The 19,809-nt window shown below is 44.4% G+C and overlaps 1 protein-coding gene across 1 annotated transcript in view; it reads right to left on the bottom strand.

Annotated features, from left to right (window-relative positions):
- The window catches only part of ITCH (itchy E3 ubiquitin protein ligase), a 58,268-nt gene extending 39,157 nt beyond the window's left edge, over positions 1-19,111 (bottom strand). Inside the window, exon 1 of the mRNA XM_042832318.1 lies at positions 19,035-19,111. The gene's annotated coding sequence lies outside the window, so the exon portion shown is untranslated. The remainder of the gene's footprint in view (positions 1-19,034) is intronic.
- Between the last annotated feature and the right edge of the window lie 698 nt (positions 19,112-19,809).

The following is a 19,809-nucleotide window of genomic DNA, read 5'->3' on the forward strand; positions in this document are numbered from 1 at the left end:
CCAAAGGGACTCCAGGGCACGATAAGCAGTTGACAGAAGCAGGTAGGTCCACCTCATGCTGCACACAGGAGATGCTGTGCAGCCACCTGACGCACAGAACAACGCCCCAGTGCTGGTCAGTACTGAGTAACTGAGCCTGTGAGAAAGCAAGCACTACGAGGAGAACTACCTGCAGACTTTCAAAGCCTACAGCACCCACCCATCTGTAAGGTCTCACACTGGGCCTCGTTACAGTCATTTCCCACAACCCTACACACAGCAGGGAACGATAATCAGATACCCATATTGATATCCTAGAATATGATCCAAAGATGGCTGTGCTGTATCATGAACAGATTACACATTACAGTACCAAAGACCAAGGAACTACCAACAGCCTTAAACAGCTTTCCTAAAAACACTGAGGCAACCATTCATACAAGGCTGATCTCATTTTTCCAAATACCTACCTTAGTTCTGTGGGAATGGAATGTTGTTTCTGCATTAGATATTGAAAAGGAGGGATTGATCTGAAGAAATAGAGCACAGTGTATTTGTATTTTGCAACCTGTCCTTAGAAATAGCTGATGTGAAAAAGTAGAAATACCATCTATGTTAGTAACATACTTTAGAAATACAGCTGCTGAATTATGTGATTAATGTTTGCTTGCAAAACTGCAGTAGTTTTTAAATGTTCCACATAGTACAGGCATAGTATTATGGACTAGAAAGCATATTGTGGGGCTTTTCTGTTTGCATAAGAGAGCCTCAGCAAAGTAAAACAGACTTAAAGATCAAAGCAGGCAGGGCCTCCATGCAAGGCTGGGTTGCCTTGCTCTGTGGGTAGGTTGGGATGCAACAGGCAGGCATCAGGATACTCCCCTCTATCCTCCCTCCAAGCTTATCTCTATGCAAGGACAAGCAGATGTCCAGAAAGTGACCAAGTGTTGAGTGGGCAATGTCAGAAGTTAACTAATTAGTGATATGTGCTTAGCTAGCAACAGTTGATGTTTAGCTGAGCTTCGGGAAGGTCACAGAATCACGGAATTGTAGGGGTTGGAAGGGACCTCCAGAGCTCATCGAGTCCAACCCCCTGCCAAAGCAGGTTCCCTACAGCAGGTCGCACAGGTCGGCATCCAGGCAGGTCTTGAACATCTCCAGAGAAGGAGACTCCATGACCCCCCTGGGCAGCCTGTTCCAGTGCTCCGTCACCGCACCTAAAGAAGTTCTTGCGCACACTGGTGTGGAACTTCCTGTGCTGCAGTTTCTGCCCATTTCCCTTTGTCCTGTCTCCATGTACCACTGAAAAGAGACTGGCCTCACCACTATGGCCCCCACACCTCAGATATTTATAGACCTGTATTAGATTGTGAACCTGAAGTATTCCGCCAATGAGGAAGCAGGGGAGGAAGAGATGAGCGTCGAGTAATGGGGCATAAAAGAGGAAATGCTGTTTTCTGTGTGTGCTCCTGCTTGCAGGAGGCTCCCCATTGCAACTGGAAATAAAACCTGCTTTATCAGAGATACCACTCTGATAAATTATTTGGAAACTTCCAACAGTTTCCTTTCATAAAGGGAACTGAACATGGAAAACTCCTCTGAATCCAAAGCTTTTAAGTTGGAAGTATTTAACTTGGCTATCAAAACAAAGAGGTAGCCCAAGGAAAGATGAAAGCAATCAGGAAGCACTGTGGGCAGACACCCAGTGACACCTTCTTGGCATAGCTTTTATACCAGGGATAACTGGTGCTCTTATGCAAACCCTGCAGATTAGAGAAACTGGTCCATCAGCTTCAACCTGCAGAGAAAAGTGCCTCCAATGACAGAACTGCTTGCAATCCAAACTCAGCTGCCTTCAGACTTCCCAAAACAAAGACTTGCATCAAAATTACAAAGAATTCGTTCATCAGCATTTCCGTGCACCAAAGTCCTATTTGCATAACCTACATCTCAGTAGAAAGTTTTCATGACTTTTCCATGGTACACGTAGTATTTGACACCAAGTAAGAGAACTGGAACATACAAAACAGAAAGAGAATAAAGCAGTGCACACGATAGGTGCTTCCACGTTCATACCTTGGCAGTTCCAACCACCAGCCGTTCTTGGACCTGACTACAGCTGGCAGGCAATGACACATGGCACAGAACAGCCTTTGCTGCAAACTCTCATTGCTCGCCAATCAATTTCCTTCCTAACTGAAAGGATGTCAGCTTGAAACTAACTGCTAATACAAAGTGGAAAGGAAAAACAACAGACAAGTGTGTATGAACATGTACATGTTTGACTTGAGTCAAACTTTTGCTCGAGTCCAAAAACCCTGGCAGAAAAAAGAAAGCCACTGCAGAGAGCTGCACAAGATAATTAAAACCATTTGTGAAAACAAATCTATTTTTATTTCAGCTGCTTTCTTGACATGGGACAATCCATTTCAGGGAGAAACAACCATTCATATATGCAAACCACTAAACTAAAACTGGTTCCTTTCTGCAATCTCAGAAAAAGCAACTCTTACAGCAGCTGGGTCCTAAATACCACAGCTGGACAACAACATATATTCAGCTTGGCAAGCCCAGTAACCCGCAGTAGAGAGTACCAAACTGCTCCCAGCAAGGCTGAGGAAGAGGTGATGAAATGGCACCTTTCTGACTATCAAAAATTGAAAAAAAAACCAGACCATTATGCTATGCTGGAGTTACTGTTATTAACTGGACATTAACTCCTGCATTTTACGGATCGTGGCTTTTAGTAACTCACATCGGCTTTTTAAACTCTTTCAAATAAGATTTTTGTAATAATACAGCACCAACATAATACTGCATTGACTCAAAACTAAATCTCTTCTTAACACTTCCATGATGAGGTTTCAGGACAATTTGTCAGTGATAGTGCACAACCAGAGCAAAACTACAGCTTCTGGATGGAAAGTAAGCAGGCACCCGGCTACTCACACAGCAAGACACCCTGCTGTTCGCTCACGGGGTCCGGCACCCAACCCAGTCCTTTTCAGTCTTAGAGTACTAAGTGCTATTGCGGGCTGGTTACACCTGTGCAAAGTAACATTTCTTTACGGGTTTTTGATCTTTTAACCATTTCATGATTGGCAAAGCCATTCTGAGTAAGCCTACTCTCTACATCAAGATTTTTAAGTTATTGTTTGTTGACTTCACTTTACGGAGAAACAAAATCTCTAAGCATATGACCACAGCACATTTTTATTTAACTTAGCAAGGATGAGTAATAAAATTTAGCCCCTAATCTGTCTCCACAGCAGCTGGTCTACCGTAAGCGTATGCCGTTTTGTTGCATCATAGACTTTTCAGCGTGGTTTAAAGGAAGTTCTGCTTCCAAGATCAAAATTAAACTCATGGCTGACGCCCACCAACGGACAGGGCCAGAGCTGCTGTACTGAAGAGCTGAAGGATCCAGAGCAGGAGGTCACCAACTGCACGCAGGAAACCAGGCTGCCAGAACAAGCAGTGTCTTTCCTTTGCAGGAAGGCTCCTCCAAATCACTGAGTTCATCTCAACTTCCCCAGTTTTCTGTAGGCTGTTATTACAAATATGACGAAAAGGCGTCGATCAAGTCCTAACAGTCAGAACTCTCACATCTTACAGAAATTACAAAAATTTTCCCTTTTAATTCTTCCACTTCCATGCACTGCGAACCATCTCCTATATGGAGATGTGTGGAAATGCAGCTCTCAAAATAAACCAGTACTATCACTTCACAGACATCCTTCCTCCGAGTGGAAGACAGTTACAAAGTGAATCACAATATCATCTACAGATGTGCATCAACAGAACGGACACAGCATTTTCTTATTTCTTAATTTAAAATAGCATTATTTCCAGTTTCTAACCCAGAGATATCTAGAAAGTATAAACACCACTTTCCAGCAGCAACTCTGGAAGATAGTTTTCCCTGGGAAAAAGCAGTCAGTGTGCCCAGACAGCTGCAAGCAGTCACTTAAGCCCTGCAGCAAACTGACCAGCTGTACGGCTTTTGGCCCGAATTGAGTTAATTTTCTTTACAGCTAATGCTACAGAGCTATGTTTTGGATTTATCACCTGCAGGTGATAACACACTGATGTTTTAGTTATTGCTGGGCAGTGCTGCACAAAGCCAAGGACACGGCAGCATCTCACACTGCCAGAGAGGAGCTGGGCAGGCACAAGAAGCAGAAAGTACTGGGGCTGGCTTTGGACTGCCACTGCTTCATAACCACTTTGTTCTACAGCATACAGCCTTGCTTACAGTTCTCCTAAGACTGTAACCCGACAAGAAATACAGACAACTGTTTGGTAACTCTACAGTTACATTTCTTGACGCTACTTTAAATAAACTTCATAGCAAATGACAACTTTGAGCATCAAAGAAAGCACTGAAGAAGTTCCAGATAATTACAAAACACCAGGTTTCCAAAAGCAGCAATAGCCCGCATTAACTGCCCTATACAATCTCATTCTGCCCTGCAATTAGCTTTAAGCTGCAGTTGGCTCAGAGGCTCAGCACTTCCTCCTACAAAGCAAATCCCAGCCTTGAGCAACTCAGCCAAGCACTAACACTAGTGTCAGCATGAAGTTATTTTGGACCTTACCTTCAAAGTACTGAAAACAGTTTTTCTGAAGAACTTTACTCAGTCTTCTCCTGCCTTTTGCTAGGAAAGAATTCATCCGGAGGCCTCCGTTCATCACTGCTTTATTCGCATGACACAGTGGCAAGAAGACATGGTCACACAAACCTACAGGCCATAAGCTACTTACCCATTTAATTCATTATTAGTTAGAGCAATTAAATCTTAATGTGATCACCCAGAGCAAAAATATTAAGGCAAAACTAAGTTATTTTTCCCTCTTTAAGCAATTTTCTTCCTTTAAGTCTATTAACTGATGATTGCATCACATCACCTCTCTTATATGTCTTCTCATGGTTTTAACAATTTTACTGGAAAGAAGTCACTATGAACAGCCAGGAAATACAGAGATCAGCACTTCAATGTTTAAAATAAAGATCTTCAAGGATAAAATGTTATTTCACATAAACCACACAAAAGAGCTCAAAAGCACTTTTAAGAATATGCAATAGGAAACAAAATTTTGCCAGTTATGTGCCCAGAAAATTATGGACAGGAAGACAACATATGCAGCACAGTCAGTGCCTTTAAAGCAGCGGTACAAAGCCTTGCACAAACACTTCCCAACGGCATCAAAGACAAGTTTACTTGGTTTTAGGCCCAGACATTCCTGAACAGTCTGAAAAACCATCGAGCAGCATCTATACCTTATCTCTCAGAACCTGCCTACTTACACTTTTGTTTTCTAATATTATGATTTTTTAAAATGAAAACACTATCTAAAAATTACCTGAAAACAACGTAAATAAAAATATGCTACGGAAAGAGGCTAACTTAGAACATACTTCTCTGAATCACTTTGATTTCCACCCAAATGTTTTTATAGTACCACAGAACAATTTAGGCTGTGGAGGAACTCTGGAGGTCATCCACTCCAACACCCTCCCAAACAGGGCCAGCTTCAAAGCTAGACCAGGCTGCTCAGCAGTATAGAAACGTTACTAAATCAGTCCTCTAACCTAGTAGTGAGATGGAAGCTGTAACTGTGCAATCTCAAGAGAAATGCAAGTTTCCAGATGCCACAACAGCACAGTGAGCTGCTCAGTGCTTTTATATAAATGTGTATCTTATTCAGCGATGGCATATAAGGACATGAGGAAGTATTACTTTTCAGAAAGGGTGGTCGGGCACTGCAATGGATGCCCAGGGAGGTGGTGGAGTCACCGAGCCTGGGGGTGTTCAAGGAAAGGCTGGATATTGTGTTGAGGGACATGGTTTAGTGGGAGCTATTGGGAACAGGTGAACGTTGGACTGGGTGATCTTTTAGGTCTTTTCCAACCTTGGTGATTCTATGAAATGGGAATGAACGCCTTACATTCCTAATGTTTCAGCCTTTCACGTATCCCTTCATACTGCTACTAAAACATATGAGGAGAAACAGGAGGCTCACGTAGAACTAAAACATCAAGTTGCTTAAGGACACGTTCCTCAGAATGTGTTATATTTACTATTTATATTTAAGGTCATTTTTCCAATATAAATTTGTACATTCATTTCATCTGGATCTCAACTAAAAGACTGAGAACAGCTTCCAAGCTAACCCTTTCTGAAGCACAGCTTTCCAAAAATAATTCTGGGTTTAGTAAAGGTCAGAGCTATTCCCTTAGCACCTAATGCTCTGAGTTTCCCTGTATCCTTTATTAATACAAATCCATGCAGTGTTTTCCCTTTCAGGCTATCTATAGGGGGTTATTTTCAGTCTGTTGCTTTTCTTAAAGACTTCTACTGCATGATCATCAGGAATGTGGCTTGTCTTTCACACTGCTGTTGCCAGTGCAGAAACACACCACCTACCACCTCTGTGCTCACATCCATTGCTTGGTCTCTATAAACCTTCAGCAAATATCAGTGGATGTCAATGGGTGCCATTTTTTTTCTGCATAGAGGAATTCAGAGACACACCTTCGCTTCATCTGCATTTCCACATCAGACTGCCCATCTGCTGCCATCTGCCGCGCCACAACCAAACAGAACAGAACACTGGAGGGAAGGTTTGACCTCAACTGCCATCATCACGGAGCCCCAGCACAAGAACGTGGAGCACGGCCAGAGGAGGGCCACGACGGTGATCAGAGAGCTGGAGCAGCTCCTTTACAAGGACAGGTTGAAAGAATGGGGATCTGCAGCCTAGAGAAGAGAAGGCTCCGAGGAGACCTTACAGCAACCTTCCAGTACCTGAAGGGGGTATACAGAAAAGCTGGGGAGGGACTTTTCATAAGGATATTTAGCAACAGGACACAGAAAAACAGTTTAAAACTAGAAGAGGGCAGATTTAGATTAGATATTAGGAAGAAATTCTTTGCTGCGAGGTTGGTGAGACACTGGAACAGGTTGTTCAGAGAGGTTGTGGATGCCCCCTCCCTGGAAGCACCAAAGGCCAGGCTGGATGGGGCTGTGAGCAACCTGGACAGGAGGGAAGTGTCCCTGCCTACAGCAGGGGGTTGGAACGAGGTGACATTAAGGGTCCCTTCCAACCCAAACCATTCTATGCTAATCATATAATAGGATGCATTACTTTTGGAGCAGCCCTCATAGAAGCAGAGTGACTCCCCCATTCCCCAAAGGAACCTGGAGACTGAAAAGAAAGCAAACATAACTCGTCTTCAAAAAGAGTGAGGAGGAGGAATCAGAACATCACGGGCTGGTCTGCCTCACTGCAGTCCCTGGGAAGGTCAGGGAAGAAATGCTTACGGGAGCCACTTCCAAACAGATTAAGGACAAGGAAGGAACAGGGAAATCACGTTGGAGCAGCCTAGCAGGCGTCTCTAACAGGATGACTGGCTTTGTAGGTAAGGGCAGCAGTGAATGCAGATTACCTCGCCTTTAGAAAAGTTTTTGACAATGCCACCAGTAACATCTGCATACATAGACTGACAGTGAGCAGGTTCAGATGACTGTGGGGTGGGCTTAAAACTGGCAGCACTGTGACACCCAAATGGCTGCAATCCGTGGCACTGAGTCCAGCTGGAGGTCAGTCTTGACCGACACCATTTAACTTAATTCATTTTCTGGACAACAGGACCAAGCACACTCTCAGCAAACATGCTGATGGTAAAAAGTCAGGAAGTGGCTAACACACCAGGTGCATTACTGCCTCTCAGAGGGACTTAGGGAGAACCTCGGCTAGAGAAGCGAGCAGATAGAAGCTTCAAGAAGTTCAGCAATAAGAAGCACAAAATTCTACACCTAGGTAAGAATAAACCCATGCACAAATAAAGGTTGGGAGCCAGCTGGCTGGAACGCAGCGCTGCAGAAAACACTGGTGTCACTGAACATGAAATAGCAGGGCTGTCTTGCAGCAAAGAGCACCAGCACGCTGGGCAATATTAAGAGCACTGCTAGCATGATGAGGGAGGTGCTCTTTCCCCTGCAGTCAGCACTGGTGAGAACACATCAGTAGTGAGCCTGCTGCCAAGCTCCCCAAATCGAGAGACAAACAGATGGACTGCAGTGAGCCCAGCTAAGGGCCACATAGATGGAGAAGGGCTGGGAACCTATGAGGTGAGGGGCAGCTGTGAGCAGGCTTTGTTAAACCTAGTAATGGAATGGTGCAGATGCATAAGCATCTGCAGGGGGTGGTGAGGGCAAAGATGAAGCCAGACTCTTGCCAGTGGTGTTCAGTAACAGGACAACAATGGGAACAAATTAAAATACAGGAAATTCCAACTAAACACAGGGGAGAGTAATTTATTTATTAACTGTGATGTGGTTAAGTCTTCATCCTCAGAGAAGCTTCAACCCTGACCAAACACAACAGTCAGCAGTCTGTTCCACGTCACTCTAAGCAGATGGGTTTGGACTAAATGATCTCCACGAGTCTCTTGAAGTCTCAATCGTTCTGCGATTCTTCAAATTCCCTAAAATAAACTCATTAATTCCCTCTGCACCTGTCCCGTTCTTCCTGCTTGTTCTCTATAGGTGTCTATCTGGTAACTGACTCCTCCCCGACAGAGGCATTTATCGAGATGGTTTTTTTCCCCCCTTCTCCCTTCAGTTGAGGTTCACTTTCAGTGACCAGTAATAGATGACAGCTTATGTTTTATCAGTCTGAACAGAAAGGCACAGTGTGCATAAACAAGCATGCAGAGTCCTGTGATTTGGTAATCTTGAGTGTCACTGGGCCCGGGGGAACAGCACAGAGCTGCCAGGGGAGAGCCCGTGGCACAGGCTGCCAGGCAGCGGCACGGCCTGAGCTGCTGGGGCTCCGGGAGCGCTGGGACACCAAGCTCAGCCGTAGGGTTTGGGTCGGGGTGCTGCTGTGTGGGGCTGGGTCGGACTTGGTGACCCTTGTAGGTCCCTTCCAACTCGCGATATTCTATGGCTCTGTGATCTACTTTAGTTTCTCCAGCTTTTCACAAGGCCTGTGTTCAAATGCAGTGTGTAAGCCCACCCGAGGTGCTTATTCTCACTTTCAGAAACCACTTTCATTTACCTTTTTGCTGATCAACATGAGAAAGAACAAAACGAAGCAGTTCAAGTTAGCCTTCCACAAAATGCCCAAGAACATACCAAAGAGTTCAGAAGGTTCAATTAACAACAATCATGTACCGTGAGACTGAAAAACATGCAAAAATCACGGCCAAGTTCCATTGTCCCCATGGAAAGAATGCAGCTGTGCACTTCACACGCACACTGTGTTCCTGGGTTATTTAAATTTTCTTTTGCACTGATAAGAAACCTCATAAAACCCTCACTTATAACTGTCTTGGAACCTGTGGCATTCCTCCACTGCTTACGTTACATCAGAGATGGAGAAGTGATTTGGTATCACGGCTGATTCTCTGTTTACTCAGAGGTATTTTACTTTGTTGGCAGGCACCCAACTGATTGCACCTTTCAGAATTTCCTTCATTTTTAATTCACACTGTGATAACTTTCCTGAGCCAATCTGGACTGTTAATCCATATCTTGCTCTGCATTTCTTTCATGAATCTACAGTGCCTGTGTTCCAAACTCTCCAGCAATTTCAATCAAATTAATTACTCTAATTAGCATAAAAAATTCCCAGGTGCGACTAATTTGGGTTGCAAATTCACTCACAGGGCATTGATCTTCTAACAGTTTCTAAAAGTTCACCTTAGGTATCCATATAAATTAATCCAAATCTTTGAGGGAAAAAATGGTAATGCAGTTTCATTTCTGACAGCAAAAACATCAAAACTATGCTGCCAAAACTCCCACTGTTGCATACTGGTAATACATTGAGGGAGGTATAATCCAGCTGCATACTATGTTGACCAATTCACATCAAAGTGCTCTTCTAGCAGTCTAGCCTCATGGTTACAATGGAACTTTCACTCATTTCACAGTTTCCAGTGTGTACAGTTACCAACCCCGCCTCGTTGTTACAGAAGTACTGAATCCAAGTCAACACTGCAGTTAGACTACAGCTATTATTCAGTGAAAAGGATGAAATGATTAACCGTCACGAGCAGACTTCGAACACTGCTGAACGCAGCGCTGGATGCAGACATGCAATGGCAGTTACTAGTTGGTGTGCTGGAGCATCTCTGCTCTAACAGAGCTCGAAGCATTTGGACAGGTTGTTCTCTGATTTGGCACCAGAAGAAAACTTTTTTTTTTTGGTACTACAGCTATTTAGAATGTATTTGTAATATGAATATTAATCCAAATATTATAAAAGATCTCTTTATAATGAACTCTCACAGTAAAATAAAATCCAAGACCACCACCTTTTGTTTCACAACTTACCGTGCACCTTTTAAACCAGCTGCTTTAGAAGCAGTTATGCATTCAGTTATTTACAGCTGAAGGCAGCATCTACAGAGGATTCTGTAACCTCCAGCTGTTCACTTTTCTTGTTTACAGCTCAGTGCTTGTTTCCATGTATTTCCCTGCCCCATTCTCAGCATCATAACATTACCATTGGCAAATGGTAATTATCACTGGTTCACACACTTCCTTATTCAAACAAACCTACATGAAGGTTTTAACTCCTGGAGAATGATTAAAAAAAAAAAAAAAAAAAAAACAAAATATGACCATTGAATTATGCTCTTACCTGGAATCATTACTACGTATGAAAACTTATAATAGCTTTAAAAAGTAGGGTTTTTTTTTTAAAGGCTGTTGTATACTCGTGTCTATAAACCCAGAATCCAAACTACATCCTGCTGCTTGAAGGACTCAAACACAGCAGGCTGTCTTCTTAATAGCACAAAGCAGGTTGCAAACATTCCTGTTTAGATTAACATTGGTATCTTCTGCACAAACCTGCACAGCACACTTCACAGCTGGCTTTAGGGTTTCTCTATACAATTCTGTGGATTTTAATGAAGAGCACCACGTGAAGGTATCTGTCTGGGGATACAGTAGCAAAGATATGCCTCAGCTTATTTGCTCTCAATAACTTGGTAACAAGGGCCATGGAGGCTTCAGGAGAAACATCAGGGCAAGCAGTATCGCCTGCCATCAACTCCCTTGCTGAACAGATCACCACTGTAGGTATCTGAGCAATGCACTGAATCAAAACCGTCTGCATAGATCTGCATTTGTACCGAGCAAAGATCAAAGAAATGATGAATCACTCTCTACCACCACCGACATAATGGCAAATCTGAAATTTGCTGATTATTTGAAATCTCCTGAATAAGAAAGTTCTGACACTTCTGCCTTTAAGTGCTCCAGCAAATGAGATGGAGCAGGATGCAGGGCCTCCTGAGAAACCGAGCTGCAACAACCAGAGTGTCCTGCTGCAGCCACTCAGCTGCCTACCACAGTGCACGCGCGCTGCAAAAGCTGCATCGTTCAACATTCTGAAGCGTTATGATCAACTAAAGGAACTAGAAATCTACTATTTGCAACAACATGAAATAATATTTCTACAGACTAAATCCAGTGCCAGATAGAAACAAAGGCTGTGACTTTCCAGTCTGAAGCACAAAGCACACGAATCAGGAGATGGAAAGGAGATGAAAATTCTTTACAAATTCTGAGAAGATTCAAGCAAACGCTGAGGGAGCGGAAATTCTTTTTTTTAAAGACAGATGCAAGTAAAACCTTGAGTTCTGAAAGAATCCTATTCTTGCTACTTAGCTACAACAGGCACCTGCTGCCTGCTTCCTAGGAAGCTTTGCCACTGTCCAGATAAGATGAAAGAACCAACACAACCATCCCAAGGCCACATCTCCAAAGTGTAACTGTTTGCTGCATCCCAGCTCCTGCCTCCCTGAGAAATAAAACAAACTCTAAGGCGGCAGCTGAGAACTGCACCATTACTTCAGTACTGCCAGCACTCCCATCTAAATCGTCTTTTTTGTGGGGCTGCTCTGAAGCCATCAAAAAATAAAGCAGATAACTCTTCCAAAATCCTGGGCTACACAGGAGTCTGTAGAAGCTGAGATATTTAAGTAATCAATTCAGTAATAAATAAAAAAGCTGAATGTTTCAGTCTTCACAGCCTAGATTTTTCACAAGGAGAACTGACAAATATACATTTAAGCAACAGCCCAAGACCTATGCTAACAAACACTAATGGTATCTTCCAATTTAAAGGGAATCAATCACCACGCTATAGGGAGACAACATAAATAACTGTGAAGAAGCTTAGAAATGCCTCCTAAAACTGCAATTCCTCCATGAATTAGAGGAACCGCAGTGTCAGAGTGATGAAGATGCAGCTCCCACAGTTATCATGTGAGCAGAGAGGGGCTCCTTCCCCTGCACTCCCCTCTTCTGTCCCATTTTTGCGCCAATCCTATTGCTAGGCCAACACTTACCTGCTTCAACTCAGTGAATCCTGTTGAGAAATAAAGAAAGAAAAAAGCCTAGGACCCCTGAAAACAACAAAATACTTTGGTGGCTTGTTTTGTTTTGTTTTCATTTTTATGTGTTGTTTTTAAGATATTCCACAGCAAAATATTCTACATGTGAAGTACACTTCAGCATGAACACACTTCATATGCTACTCCCTTCACAGCTCATCTTTCCATGCATCAGGGGCAAAACAAAAAGCTTTTTGTCCCAATTGGGTTACAATGCCACATAATCACCTTTTTACCCAACAAAGCATTCTTCCAGATTCAAACTCCAGTCATCTGAGGAGGTGTGACTTCAATTTTAAGACACTCTGTATTTGCTTCATAATGCACAAAGCTGATCTTACTGCTTTTATTTACAAGGCACGAACTAGCAAAAATATAAAACAGAATTTGCTACTTTAAAAATCTGAAGTGAAATTCCAAAAAGGAAATAAATTCCTACTGTGGACAACTGGTTCTGTATCCCAATAGATCCCACCCCTATTGTTAGTGCCTGCAGTCTCCCTGCCCTCCCAGCTCCTGCACTGTTTCCTTCTGTGGGTACCTTCCACACTCAGCATTACAGTTATTAGAGACAGCAGCCTCTAATAACACCAGCAAAACAGTCATGTTTTTATTCAGACGTTCATATCCCAGACAGAAAGATGAGATTTTCCTCACACATCATCCTTTGCATTAATAACTCCCGAATTGTCACTAATGCCATAGAAGCCTTGCAGTTCTGAGGGTCTCCTGGAGGGCGAAGGAAAATGCACCAACACGCTACACACATCCCACAGGACTCTATTTCAAACCTTTACACTTTGGAGAATGCCCAAATAAACCACCAGCAACATCAACAGGTCTCCACAGAGCCAATGCACGCGTCCAATCCAGATGTCAGAACAGGGGTTAAATAAATACTCTGATTCAACGGGTGCACAAAGAGAGGAACAAAGAGAAAACCTCCGTCTTGTGACAGCTTATTCATTGACGTGAGCCAGATCTGGTTCAGGCAAATGTTTAACAAGTGCAGCACTTCTATGGAAATTGCTCACTGTAATACATAGTGCATGCTGCACTTGCAAAAGACAAATATTTGCACTTATTTCACACAGATAAGTACTGTATTATTTCACAGTATTCCATAGGCAACCTTTACATCGTTATACAAACCTCACCTCATTGTGTGAACACTTAAGTAGCATTCAAAACCGATATTTTACTGCCTTTCTGGTAAACTCAATTTAACAAGCAGAAAGTCAAGTATGCCAACTAATGCCCACTGATTATAAGACTTCCTCTACAACGTCAGGTGATGGACACTTTAAGTTGGAGTTAGAAACGTCACACATCGCCATTAATCTCTAATTAAGACAGTGTGAAAAACTGAAAACACACAGCAGCAATTTGGGTCGGACAGCTACAGAAACTTTTGTTCAGTGTTGGACAAGGTAGTCCAGCTTTTTTTTTCCTAAACCTTTGGCATTTCCCTCATCACTCCTGTTCCCTTCCGACAGCTGGAACAAGAAGCGTCTTTGAAGACATCATGCCTGACAGCACACATGCTTCACCAACCATGGCACGTTTAGAAAAGAAACGGCCTTGCTGTCCTGAGACAACACACAAGTGAGTGCCACACTAACTTGTTATCTTCAATTTTCTTTTTCTTTTCCGCACTCCTTCACACAGCAAAGTTACTTTGCCTTCTTCATCCAGGAGCCATCACCTTAACAGCCAAGGGAAGAAGTTCAACTTCAGGTAAAATCAGTGAAAATAAGCAAGTCACCACTTTCATGTAAGCTGGTGGTTGGGTTAAAGACCAAAATAAATACGTTATTGCCTTATGAGCATTTTGTAATATATTAATCATTAATTTTTAATCCAGACTCTGAAACGATACAGTCACAGTAGCAGAAAATACAGCTACATGCACACCTGAGAGAGCAAGCCACGGCATCACAGAATGGCCTGGGTTGAAAAGGACCACAATAATCATCTGGTTTCAACCCCTCACTGTGTGCAGGGTCACCAACCACCAGGCCAGGCTGCCCAGAGAAAGAGAAGAGTTCTATAGAGGTCCATAGGAAGAGAACTTCATCAGTGACACAACGGTAATTACTTCAGGCCCTGACAAGTAAGAAAACATGAAAACGGAGGAATCCTTACAAAGAACTCATTCCATCTAGCTGTGCTGCAAATAAATCAAGAGAAGAATAATTCATGGCACTGGCAGAGCAAAAATTACAGCATCAGAAAAGTACAAAAGAACCACTTGGAGCAATAGATCTCAATCCAACCAAAGGGATTTAAAGGGAGCCTACAAACAGGAGGGGAATCAACTCTTGGAAAGGGTAGATAACAGCAGGACAAGGGGAAATGGTTTGAAGTTGAGGGAGGGAAGATTGAGGTTGGATATCAGGGAGAAATTCTTTACAGAGTGGTGAGGTGGCTGGAACAGCTGCCCAGAGAGGCTGTGGATGCCCCGTCCATCCCTGGAGGTGTTCAAGGCCAGGTTGGATGGGGCCCTGGGCAGCCTGGGCTGGTATGAAATGGGGAGGTTGGTGGCCCTGCGTGTGGCAGGGGGTTGGAAATTCCTGATCCTTGAGGTCCCCTCCAATGCAGGCCATTCTGTGATTCTGTGATATAAACGGGCATGAGACCTGCAGTGGAGAAATCCCCATTTGGAGATCTGACTGCTCTAACTGTCGAGCAAGAGTAACGAGTATTAATATATAATTAAAAGATAGCAAGCATTTGGGGATAGGAGCAGGTACCGGGGATGGATGCTGACCAAAAGCATGTTAAAAATTAACAATCCACTGTTTGTGATTTCAGCTCTGCTCAGACTTCCTTCACATCTTCCACTGTAGTGGAAGGAGCAAAGCTGCAGAAGGCAGCAAATGCTTCACGTCATTCTGAGGTAATCCTGCAGAGTGCACGAAGGGCCTCACGGACAGGAGGCCCATCACAACCACGTCAAACTTGATTCAGAGAAATCAAACAGCCTGTCTTATTTAAGTGAACGAACATGCTCCCTGTTACAAACTTACACTCCTCATGAATATTTCACTGCAAATCGCTTTCCATTTCATGATGTAATGAATAAATCAGAGTGTCAATTATGTCTTTATGCTGTCTTCCTTTATTCAGGGTCTCTTAAACCTGATCTGATTTTTCTTTCTCTTTGTATTAAAGTTCAAAGATTATCAGCTATCTAGCTAATGCTAGGAGAGAAAAAAATACACTCCCTGACAAAAACCTGCATCTATAAATCAAGGTAAGCAGAGACGATAAAGATTTTACAGAGGTCAATATCAAAAACCTCCTCGAGAGTCCCAATAACCCGCCCAGCCTAACGCCTGAGATCTGCCCAGTCCCAGAAAAGATGTCACTTAACATTCTCTTTGCTCAGTAAGAAACAGGGTTTCACACAGCAACACTTCAATGACCCACCTGAAGGAAATAGGCCTCTTCTGCTCAGCGACACCACCACTTAAACTCAGGCTCTGAACTTGAAAATCAGCAATCTACATGCATACATGTAAGCACTGCTGCTCATGACTGAAACAATAGGCATCTTCCAGGAGCAGTTTAGAATAGCTCAGGCAGGTGGGCGGAAGGCAGGCATTATCAGTTCCTAAACGGGAGGACTGTCATAAAATGTTTTTTAAAAGGGAATAGCATACTAACCTTCTGCCACACCGTATTTTTTTTTTAAAGGAAAAAAGATTTGAATAACCAGTGTAACAACTGCTAGGATCGTGTTTCCTCAGAGGGGGGAAAAAATCCTTGATGTTTATCAGGAAGTTTGTTCAATGTCCCACTGTAGTAGAAGCAGAAATTCCAGGCATAACTTAAAAGGCGGTCATAAGAAACAGGGCCTTGGTTACTTTAAAATGCTCTCTCCCAGTCTGTCGCATTATTTTCAATTCTATAAAGTGTAATTTGCAATTCTGATGAAGAAAGAGATCAATCCCTCAGCTGCAGCAACTCTGCCCGAAGAAGTAAAAGCTGAAAGCCAATCACTTGCAGAACGCTCAGGTCCTTACTGCTTCATTTCTCATACAAAAGGGATGAAGAAAAACTACCACTCCCTCCTCAAAACAGAGGCACAGAATTAGCTCTGCTACTAGCCATACCACAGCCCAAGAATGCAAACCAGCTGACTGCCTAAAACCATTAAAAATGCTCAATTTGTGAGACAGTAAAAAGTAACCATCTAGCCAAACAATCCTCCCAAGCAAGGCTGTAATCCCAGCTTGTCTGCTTCCTCTTCTGAGGTGAGCGCTCACCTCAAAGCACACAGAGTACAGTTGCTGAAATCAACCCAGGCAAGCGCTCTCCTCCTAGTCATGCATGCACGTTCATGCTCTCCTTAACTGTGAGGGCACAAAGGAGTTCCTCCAGTTACACACAGAGCAGAACGACAGAAATTATCACACTGAATGAACACAACTGGACAGCCAAACAGAAAGGCTGAACAACAAGCAGCATCAGTGGCAGCACACCCAGAACCTTCAGCACTGCGCTCCGCAAAGTTTCCCTCCTGCTTTAACCCCAGAGACATCTTTTCCCTGAACTTTAAGGAGAAACTGCATTGTTTTTGCTGCAACACAGAAAGCATTTTACCAGGAGTTAGCACGTTTACTGCTTTGTTTCGCTCACATTTACAAAAGATACTTGTTTAGATGCTGCCACTGATAATGATGATGCCATTAAGTTACCAAACTCCTGCACATGCTACAAAACAGATCAAACATTTTTTCAGCCTCACTTAACACCGTTTTCAAGCAGTCTTAATGCAAGTTTTTTTAGAAACAATGACAAAGGTCAGCTCTCCAAGAGAAGCACCAGGCTGCTCTAATACCTGCCTTCCTATCTGCTTATCAGCTCTGCAGTTCACTCTCACAAGCTATTTTGAAACATACAACCAAAGAAACAAAACAACTTTGTGCTTCAGGAAATGGCTCATCACAAAAAAAAAACCAACAAAAACACCTTTAACTCTACAACAGGAACAAAAACAGAGTGAAGAAAATGAGTGTATGTCCGTTAACTAATAAATTCATATGAATAATCTCTCAATCTCTCTTAAGACCCAAAATAACTGTTTAATCTGTAAGAAGCTTTCAAAGTTAGCACTCAGAAGTCTCAGTTATTTTCCACTGCAACATCACCTCTTATACATATGGCAACAGTTCTTTCTTAAATACATTCTTAAATACAAGAAAATTCACTTCAGATTAGAATGCTGCATATTGCTCTGATGATCACTTGGAGGTGAAAACGTTCAAAATAGTGATTAAAGCCGTCAGTCAAACCACAACTAAGAACGTATAGTAGACCAAGTTCAGATTCAAGTGGTGCAGCTAAGAGTAATATAACTGTAATTAAATTAGAACTGCTTTGGACTTTCACTGTAAGAAGAAAGAAAAGAATTAAAATTTGTTCTTCAAACAAGATGTTTTAAAGGCAATAAAGCCCTGGGAGCTAATGTCAGATTGCAGCTGATGTTTCATTCTTATTATCCACGACTTGTTTGCGTCAATTCAAGCAAGCAATAGCTGGACCTACTGCCAGCCAGTAGTCTCTCAATACTGTCTTCTCAGGAATACCAGTTCACATTTCTCCTCCTTCTCTGCAAAAAGGATAAGGGAGCAGAGATTAAAAAAAAAAAAAAAAAAAAAAAAAAAAGACACAGAAAAAAATGTTTCAAAAAGAGAACTCTGCTTCTGATTTTTTCTATCCTACCTGAGCTATAAAAGTTAGCTTTTCTGGGGATGTTTTCCGAAGCTTCAAGGGTAAAGAATGCCACGCAAATGACAACAGATGGCCTGACTGCTACACTTGGTTTTCTCTCCCCACATCACACTTCGATACTAAGCTTGTTTATCAATTTAACATCACAAATGACACCTATCACAACAAGTTGAGCTCCTGGATGCCAGAGCTGATCTAATAAAGGCGTTCACACCCGTATTTACTACTGCCACACAAGGTCACAGACCCCTACCAGGAAGCAGGAGACTCAACAGCCAAAACTCGCCCGTGTTTCCAAAATAAAGCGGCGGCACCAGCAAGAGGGCACGCACACGTCCAAGCACACTCGTGCCGGGAAACGCCGCTTCACGGCACGGCTGTACCTGCGCGAAACAAAGCGGCGAACCCCGGCCGAGAGACGGGACGGGGCCGAACGCGATGGGAAGGGACCGCCGGCGGAACGGCCGCCGGGAAGCGGCGCCCGGGCCGGGAGCGATCCGGGGCCCCAAAAGGCGGAGCGGCCGGTCCCGGCTGCAGGGAGCATGGGAAGGACGGCGGGGCCGAGCGGGAGGGAAGCGCGCAGCGCCGGAGGACGCGGGCGGGAGCCGGGCGGCCCCGCAGACGGGCCGGAGGTCCCGGGACCGCCGCCGCGGAGCGCGGAGCGACGCCAACAGCCGTGCCCAGCCCCGGCTCGGCCCGGCGGGGCAGGGCTGCTCGGCGGAGCCGAAGCCCCCCGGGCGGCCTGGCCTACGCCCGCGGGGTCCCCGCGCCCCTCGCCTGTACCGCCGCGCCCGGCCGGAGCCGAGGAGAACGGCGGAGCCGCCGCGCCGCCCCGCGGGGTCCGATCCCTGCCCATTCCCGAAGCCTCCGCCCCTCCCGCCGAGCCCGCTCCTCTCACCGGGCGCGGCGGCGTAGCAGCTCCTCCGTCCCTCGGCCAAGATGGCAGCCGGTCCGAGCCCAACCTGAGGCAGCGACTTTCCAAAGTCGGGCGCGATCTGCGCGCGCGCGGAGTCGCCGGAGCCGCCGCGGCCGAGCGGCCACTACAAGTCCCGGCGTGCCCCGCGCGGGGAGCTGCGCGTGCGCACTCCGGCCGGGGGGGGGGGTAGGCGCCGCGCGGGGCGGGTCGTGCCGCGCGCGGCCGCAAGAAGCGCTGCTGTCGGTGAGGCCGTGCTGGCGGCTCGCTGGTTGTGGCTTTGAGACGGGATTAAAGGGGTTTTTTTGTTCGTTTTTAATGCATCCACGGCAAACGCTTAAGATTTTGATATTAATCTTAATAAAGCCTTTTTTGTTGTTGTTTGAAGTGACTTCTTTTTCATTACCAAGGTGCCCATAACACAACCAAACATGTAGAAATAACAGCGCTTGGCCTCATTTGACAGTGGGGTATGAAGGTGCAGTTTCCAGGCTATGAAATCGGAGAAAAGACTCCTTAATTCTCAAAGTGTAGAAAGGCCCTGCTAATATTTTAGTGAAATGACTTCTTTTGAAGAGTGGATTTTAGTTCTCTTAAAACTGTTGGGCTCTGAAGCCGTCCCCAGGTCACACATGCCCACAGGGCAGCTCACACACCGGAGCCACGTCAGCATTCCTGTAGGTGAGGTCAAGGCCAGCAAGCAGCTGGCCTTCAGCAGGATGGCACCCATATCAGCGCCCACCATCCTGTTAGCATAAGA

Source organism: Centrocercus urophasianus, unplaced genomic scaffold (genome assembly GCF_019232065.1).
Source record: "Centrocercus urophasianus isolate 14NV4802_14NV808 unplaced genomic scaffold, USGS_Curo_1.0 seq_38, whole genome shotgun sequence".
Classification (NCBI taxonomy): domain Eukaryota; kingdom Metazoa; phylum Chordata; class Aves; order Galliformes; family Phasianidae; genus Centrocercus; species Centrocercus urophasianus.